The 8397-nt window shown below is 39.6% G+C and overlaps 1 long non-coding RNA gene across 1 annotated transcript; it reads left to right on the forward strand.

The window, feature by feature from the left end:
* The first annotated feature begins 449 nt into the window (after positions 1–449).
* LOC149457564 (uncharacterized) lies at positions 450–7953 on the forward strand. The gene is made up of 2 exons (XR_016313609.1): positions 450–639; positions 7301–7953. It is a non-coding gene; the product is annotated as an uncharacterized LOC149457564 (long non-coding RNA).
* The last annotated feature ends 444 nt before the right edge of the window (positions 7954–8397 follow it).

Genomic DNA, 8397 nt, shown 5'->3' on the forward strand with positions numbered 1-8397 from the left:
CAAATATGGTTGCTGTCCTTATGACACTGCTAGTTTCCTGGCTGCCATGCTAATTCTCTGGCTTTAAAACACCGTAAAGAGGCTATATATTGTTATTAAGAACATAGTTTCATACAAAGATCTTCTCTCTATTTGTTAGGTATTTGGGTTCTTGGTAGATGCCACTAGGTTGAATTACACACCAGCCTGTTGGCCCTTTTTGGAACTTAGTCCAAGAGTTCCAAAGTCTTCCACTTTTGCTCTAAACACCACAGTGAAATCAGAAATAAGTAGAAGTCGCCCCACTAAATCTTGAAAGAGAAACACCCAGGAATGCGGGGGAAGCTCTCATCTGGAGTGAACAGTATTATAAGCAGTGGGTGACCCAGCACACTGCTGTCCACCCTTAAGCTGAAATGTCAGTTTGTTGGATAACTCACTTTAAATTTACTATGCTTCGTTCTAGTATACAAAATTCTACCACTTGTTTGGAAAAAGAAGTGCCTTGTCCAGGCAACTCAATGGAGTCCATGTTCTAAAACATGTGGCATGGGGATCTCAGTCAGAGTTACCAATGAAAACAGCAAATGTGAAATGACAAAAGAAAGCAGACTATGCTACCTACGACCATGTAATACTACTCTGCTCAGTGCAATAAAGGTAAGCACATATGAAATTCCTTTTTAGGTTGTCAAGTTGAATGTTTTAAATATATAAATGCATTTTAAATTAAAACAGTTGTGGAAATTTACAAGTTATACCACAATAAATCCAAGAGCTCAAATTGTGGCCATGTAATTAACTTTTTTGCTATGCACCACTTGGCTGCTAAGTACTCTTCTCAGTAGGACTCAAACCTATATGGAATTTGTGCGGATGCTACATCAATAGAATATCATATAGGTTGCCAGAATGACATTGCTAATGAATATAAATTGGCTTACTGAAGCCCCACCATCTTCTATTCCAATATCTTGTCAGCTAAGGAGGTAACCTAATAAATGAAAAAGCTTAGCTCTTTCTGCCTCTGCAGGTAGATGTATTCACACAGGCAGTGTTCAGGTTAAACTGAAATATCCAATCTGTTTAGTTGTTATTGGAATGGCCAGGAATATACAGTTGTGTTCAAATTAATAGCAGTGTGTTGAAAAAAGTGAATAAAGCTCAAAATCCTTATAATAGCTTTTATTTCCATACACACAAATGCATTGGGAACATTACACATTCTATTCCAAATCAAAACATGAAGAAAAATATATCAAATTTGTGTTGTTCCTCTAAAAAATTGAAGAAAAGTGAATATTAGACTGTTCAAAAAATAGCAGTGTTTGTATTCTTCTTTACAAACTCAAACATTCACTTTATAAACTGAAAAATGTTTGAAGATTTTGCTTTCCTTTGAATCACTTAATGAATATTTAGTTGTATAAGCACTGTTTCTGAGAACTGCTGTACATCTGTGTTGCATGGAGTCAACCAACTTCTGGCACCTGTGAACAGGTATTCCAGCCCAGGATGGTTGTACTACATTCCACAGTTCTTCTCTATTTCTTGGTTTTGCCTCAGAAACTGCATTTTTGATGTCACCCCACAAGTTTTCTATTGGATTAAGATCCGGGGATTGGGCTGGCCACTCCATAACGTCAATCTTGTTGGTCTGGAACCAAGATGTTGCACGTTTACTGGTGTGTTTGGGGTCGTTGTCTTGTTGGAACACCCATTTCAAGGGCATTTCCTCTTCAGCATAAGGCAGCATGACCTCTTCAAGTATTCTGATGTATTCAAACTGATCCATGATCCCTGGTATGCGATAAATAGGCCCAACACCATAGTAGGAGAAACATCCCCATATCATGATGCTTGTGCAACCATGCTTCACTGTCTTCACAGTGTACTGTGGCTTGAATTCAGTGTTTGGGGGTCGTCTGACAAACTGTCTCCGGCCACTAGACCCAAAAAGAACAATCTTACTTTCATCAGTCCACAAAATGTTGCGCCATTTCTCTATAGGCCAGTCAATGTGCTCTTTGGCAAATTGTAACCTCTTCAGCACATGTCTTTTCTTCAACAGTGGTACTTTGCGGGGGCTTCTTGCAGATAGCTTGGCTTCACATAGGCGTCTTCTAATTGTAACAGTACTCACAGGTAACTTTACACCTTCTTTGATCTTCCTGGAGCTGATTGTTGGCGGAGTCCTTGCCATTTTGGCTATTCTTCTATCCATTCGAATGGTAGTTTTTCCCTTTCTTCCACGTCTTTCAGGTATTGGTTGCCATTTTAAAGCATTTGCGATCATTTTATCTGAGCAGCCTATCATTTTCTGCACTTCTTTATGTTTTCCCCTCTCCAATCAACTTTTTAATCAAGGTGCGCTGTTCTTCTGAACAATGTCTGGAACGACCCATTTTCCTCAGAATTTCAGAGAGAAATGCACTGTAACCAGCATGTACTACATTTGCTGCCTTCCTTCCTTAAATAAGGGCAATAATTGCCACCTGTTTTTCAAAAAATGAATGACCTCACTAGTAGAACTCCACACTGCTATTATTTTGAACATGCCCCTTTCAATTAGTGATTCAATTACACAGAATCAGCAGCATGCATGTCATGACTGGTGGGTCTGTTGGATTTCTATTACTCTACTACACCTGCTAGTAAATTATTTGCCATGTAGAAATATCATTTCTACCAAAAACAGTGATTGATCAGGTTAGTGATGTCTGACTGCTATTATTTTGAACACAACTGTATATGCTATGCAGCCCCATAGAACACAAGAACACTGGCACTGGAAAGGAGTATTAAAGCATGTATAGTCCTAAATAGAACAAAAATCTAATACATTGCAGTTTTACATTCCTTATATGTATTTGTTTTCTTTCTAGTTATTTTCCATTTAATTTCACCTGGTGATCCTGAGAGTAATACACTTTCTGTACAAAGGTGAAAACTCACTGTAATGTAACTATGTAAGAGCAGCATTGTCACCCTGTGACAAGATTTGTCTTGGAACTACAGGACAATTATATCTCCATAATATAGGGGGTTGTTCTATAGTCCACAGAGAGCGAAAACTGAAATCAGGAAGTAATCTGCTCACTGGATTTCTCGCAGGATCAACAGGTATCAAACAGATCTAACAAATAGTTTTCAATGGTATATTTAACAGACCAAAAAAGGAGCAAATTACAGAAGTTATTGTTAGGGTTTACATATTATTATACAGGATTTATAGAGCGCCAACACTTTGCGCAGTGCTTTACAACATGAGGGCAGACAGTACAGTCACAATTCAATACAGGAGGAATCAGAGGGTCGTACTCGTTAGAGCTTATAATTCAGGATTTAAGACAAGCCTAATGCTTGGTACCCATGGTCCAAATATCAGCCACTATTGGCTGGTTCAACAGAAACCGGCCGACATTCGGCCCATGTGTACAGGAGCCTGTCCAGCTGCTGTAGAATGGGCATGCCAGAAAAACATCTGCTGATCGACATCTGATCAATGCTGGCAGCCAATTGCTGCGAGCGCTGACTGGTGTGTTTTGGTGGAGAGGAGGTGCCCCTGTCAAAACACAATAGCTCAGTGGGGAGATTGCTGTACTAACATCACATAGTTAGTACAGGGACCTCCTTGCGAGCTCCTCTTAGTGTGTATCGGGCAGAAAAATAAAAAATGGTTTTACCAAAGCGATCTCTGAGAAAGGGTGAATGCTGTGGGGTTAGGAAGCGGGGAGAAAATTAAATTATTGTATTTTAATTTAAACAAGATAAAAGTAAATAGATTGTACACATTCCATACGATGAATGATCTTCAAGTGCTTTCTACTCCATAATGGTTTTTTTCTTGTTGAAAAGTCTGCTTTAATATATTCACAGAGGTGTTAAAGGACAGTCTGGTTGATTTGCACAAATGCATCTGTGGCTGACAATTGTATATCAAAACAGACATGTTAGGGTTTATTTAGTAAAGGCAAAAATACTGTGCACTTTGCAAGTGTAGTTGCTCCATAGGTTAGTTGAAGTAAAGCTTCACTTTACAAAGAATACCTAATCACATGCAAATAAAAAAAAACAAAAAAAAAACCAGCATTTTTACTTGCATATGATTGGATGATGGAAGCAAACAGCTTCCCCTTGAAGAGTGCAACTACACTTGGAAAGTGTACAGTGTATCTGCCTTTAGTAAATCAACTATGTTACAGTATGTCTATTAGGAAAGTACCTAGTTGTTTATCTTACTGAAAACATAAGAGATTCCAGTTCTTGAATAAGTTTTACATAGACGTAAGAATTTACTGATGTGTACAGTATACTCAGGATCTTGTTAAAAAGATCCTAAGTAAAATGTTCCATAAAGACCTCGTGTAAATGTATATAAGCGTAAAGTTTTCTTTATTTCCAGTATTGCAAACATAAAATTTTCTATTTTTGCTTTACGACTCCATATTCATCACTCTATTCCTGATCTGTCTGCAGCTGTGTGTATGGTTCTATAGATACAATATATAGATATACATACACACACACACTGCTCCAAAAAATTAAAGGAACACTTTTTAATCAGAGTATAGCATCAAGTCAATTAAATTCCTGGGCTATTGATCTGGTCAGTCAAGTAGCAGAGGGGGTTGTTAATCAGTTTCAGCTGCTTTAGTGGTAATGAAATTAACAACAGGTGTACTAGATGGGCAACAATGACACGACCCCCAAAACAGGAATGGTTTTACAGGTGGAAGCACTTAAATGTTTTTCCCTACTCATCTTTTTTGACTGTGTTTCACTAGGTTAGCATTTGGCTAGGGTCAGTGTCACTACTGGTAGCATGAGGCAATACCTGGACCCTACAGCAGTTACACAGGCAGTCCAACTCCTCCAGGATGGCACATCAATGTGTCCCCCAGTACATTCTCAAGAGCATGGAGGAGATTCCAGGAGACAGGGAGTTACTCTAGGAGAGCTGGACAGGGTCATAGAAGGTCCTTAACCCATCGGCAGGACTGGTATCTGCTCCGTTGTGCAAGGAGGAACAGGATGAGCACTGCCAGAGCCCTAAAAACGATCTCCAGCAGGCCACTTGTGTGAATGTCTTTGACCAAACAATCAGGAACAGACTTTATTAGGGTGCCTCAGGGCCCGACGTCCTCTAGTGGGCCCTGTGCTCACTGCCTGTCACCATAGAGCTCGATTGGCATTTGCCATTGAACACCAGAATTGGCAGGTCCACCACTGGCGACCTGTGCTTTTTCACAGATGAGAGCAAGTTCACCCTGAGCACATGACAGACGGGAAAGAGACTGGAGAAGCCGAGGAGAACGTTATGCTGCCTGGAACATGCAAACTCCAGGCAGGTGGTACCTTGGTTGGGATTGGAACCAACAACCCCAGTACCAGCAGGCGGAAGTGCTGTTTTGGTGGTGGTGGGTCAGCGATGGTCTGGGGAGGCACATCCATGCAGGCACGCACAGACCTCTACAGGCTAGACAATAGCATTCTGACTGCCATTAGGTATCAGGATGAAATCCTTGGACCCACTATCAGACCCTACGCTGATGCAGTGGGTCCTGGGTTCCTCCTGGTGTACGACAGTGCCCGGCCTCATGTGGTAAGAGTATGCAGGCAGTTCCAGGAGGATGAAGGAATTGATACCATTGAATGGCCCCCACATTTGCGTGACCTAAATCCAATAGAAAACCTCTTGGATATCATGTTTCGGTCCACCACCAGGTTGCACCTCAGACTGTCCAGGAGCTCAGTGATGCCCTGGTCCAGATCTGGGAGGAAATGCCCCAGGACACCATCTTTCATCTCATTAGGAGCATGCTGCAACATTGTCAGGCATGCATACAAGCACATAAACTACTGAGTACCATCTGAAGTTGCTAAAATTTCAACAAAATGGACTAGCCTGCTACATCATTTTTTCACTTTGCATTTCGGGGAGTCTTTGAATTCAGTCCGCAGTAGGTTGATTATTTTCATCAAACGATGGGGCATCCTTTTGTTTCTAACATTACCCAGTCCATATCAGTATAGATATCCAGCATGATATTTTTCCCCATTGAGATCTGATGTGTTTTCAAAGTATTCCTTTAATTTTTGTTGAGCATTATATAACAATGCATCTATATCCACATCCGTTAAAAAAAAAAAACCAACACGCAGAAGAGGCCTTACACAGTGCTATACAATGAAAAATAACTCTACACAGAAACAAGCATATACATAAGGAGGAGAAATAGACCCAACAATTATATGTATGCAAAACACAATAGGGGAGACAATTGGTTACATAGTAATTAATAAAGTAGAGAGAAAATTTCAGTTTTCAAGATGTGGGTTTAAAAAAAAAAAAATCTTGTTGCTATGCATGGAATGTTATGCGTGAAGAGGACATTAGTAGTACAATGGAGGAGCAGAGAAAGTGTGCTTTAGGAAGCATATGTGAAGATCAGAAATATGGGCCGGGGAGGCGTTGTGAAGTGTAGAAGGCAAAGGATAGTAAATTATATTCCTGGGAGGAATAGAAAAGTCTTATGCAGACCTAATGATTGATAATAGAGTTTAGGGTATTGTTAGTGGACTAGGAGGAGGACATTGCAGTTGTCAAGGCAAGAGGTTATGAGAGTGTGGACAAGAACTTTGTTGGTCTCTTGAGGAAGGTGCAGCCATGCTGCAGATGTTACAGAAGTGATAGTGAAATATGAACCAAGGGCAACACCAAGACAGCAATGAAGAAGACCTTGAAAGAATGGTACAGCAAATAAGAAGACAACAAAAGTGTCTTAAATGGCAAGTAATCAAAACTGTAAAATACAGAGGAAAGTTTAAAGTGATTGTAAAGGCTCGATTAAAAAAAATAAATAAATAAATACATGTCACACTTCCCTGCTCTCTGCAATGGTTTTGCACAATGCAGCCCTGATCCTTCTCTTCCCAGGTCCCCCATTAGTGCTCCTGGGAATTGCCCCTCACCCAGTGCCCCCATAGCAAGCCGATTTCCATGGGGGCACTCATGTGGGCTTGATCTCAAGCAGACTCTATGTGTGCCCTGACAGTGTGGCTCGGCGGTGCCCCCCCCCACCTCCTCGCTGGCTGTGACTGACAGCAGTGGGAGTCAACGAGGAAGGAAAAAGCTGAGAAAGAGATTGGGCTCAGGTAAGCATAAAGGGGGCTGGGGAGTAGCTGCATGCAGAGGGTTTTTTACTTTAATGCACAGAATTAAGGTAAACAATAAAAAACATCTGCCTTAAGAATCACTTTTAGAAGCAGGTATAAATATAAATAATGGGTATGCTTTGTGTGTTGTATTATTTTTTAGATTCCAAAAGGAAAAACATGTCAGCCTACATTTCAAGAACCTCAACCAGTGAAATTGATGTTATCGGAGTGTTCAACAGGAAGGAGTTATAGACCCACTTATTGTGGTGTGTGCACAGATCGGAGATGTTGCATCCCCAACAAGTCTAAAATGATAACAGTCCAATTCCACTGTCAAAATGAAGGCTCCTTCAGTTGGAAAATGATGTGGATCACATCTTGTGTTTGTCAGAAGACCTGTATTAACCCAGGAGACATATTTGCTCATCTTAAAATTTTGTGAGTAGTAGTTTAGCGGTTTGGTTACAAAATGGTCACACTTTACACTGAAGCCATAATCTAGAAATGATCAGGAAATATATAATAAACTATGCACCCAAATCACTTTCAGAAACAAATGCTAAAACACACAAGATATTATAGTAGGAAATCACCTGCAAGATTCTTATTAGAAGGTACAATAATTTATATAGAAAATAGGGGCATTAGTGACAAGAATTCTAGGGAAAGTTTACATTTAAAACAAAGTTTTAATTCCCATAAGAATATACTATTCATAGTATTTACACTCTTTCTTGCCTCAACAAACCCAATTTGAATAATAAAAGGTTTTATTCACTCAAAATTATTTTGATAAAAAAATTACAAAATTAATTTTCTATGGAATTTGTGTTTAGTTTTATTTAGAATTGCCCAGAAACCTGCTATGCATGGGACCTGTATATGCATAGTACATATCTCAACCCACTAATATCCTAGATAATAGATAATCCTTATTTTAAAAGTGTGACTATGAAACATACGCATGTGGCTGGGACTTTATAAGCACGTTAGATAAATACAGTAATGTATATACCAGATCTTAAAATCAAAAGAATTCTTTATTAAATAAAAATGTATATGTATGTAAATACAAATCGTAAATACAAATCATGCATGACAGATCTTTAAAACTGCAGCCTGGCCTCTCAACCCTATTTTTAAAACAATTGCCAAGGACCGAATGTGGGGTATGCACAAAGACTTAACACAGTCCTAAAATAAACTTCAAATCATACACGTGGCTGCGACTTTATACGCACCTGCGTACAAGCAACC

This window comes from Staurois parvus, unplaced genomic scaffold (genome assembly GCF_062004578.1).
Source record: "Staurois parvus isolate SC_StPar_1 unplaced genomic scaffold, SC_StPar_1.0 ptg000314l, whole genome shotgun sequence".
NCBI lineage: Eukaryota > Metazoa > Chordata > Amphibia > Anura > Ranidae > Staurois > Staurois parvus.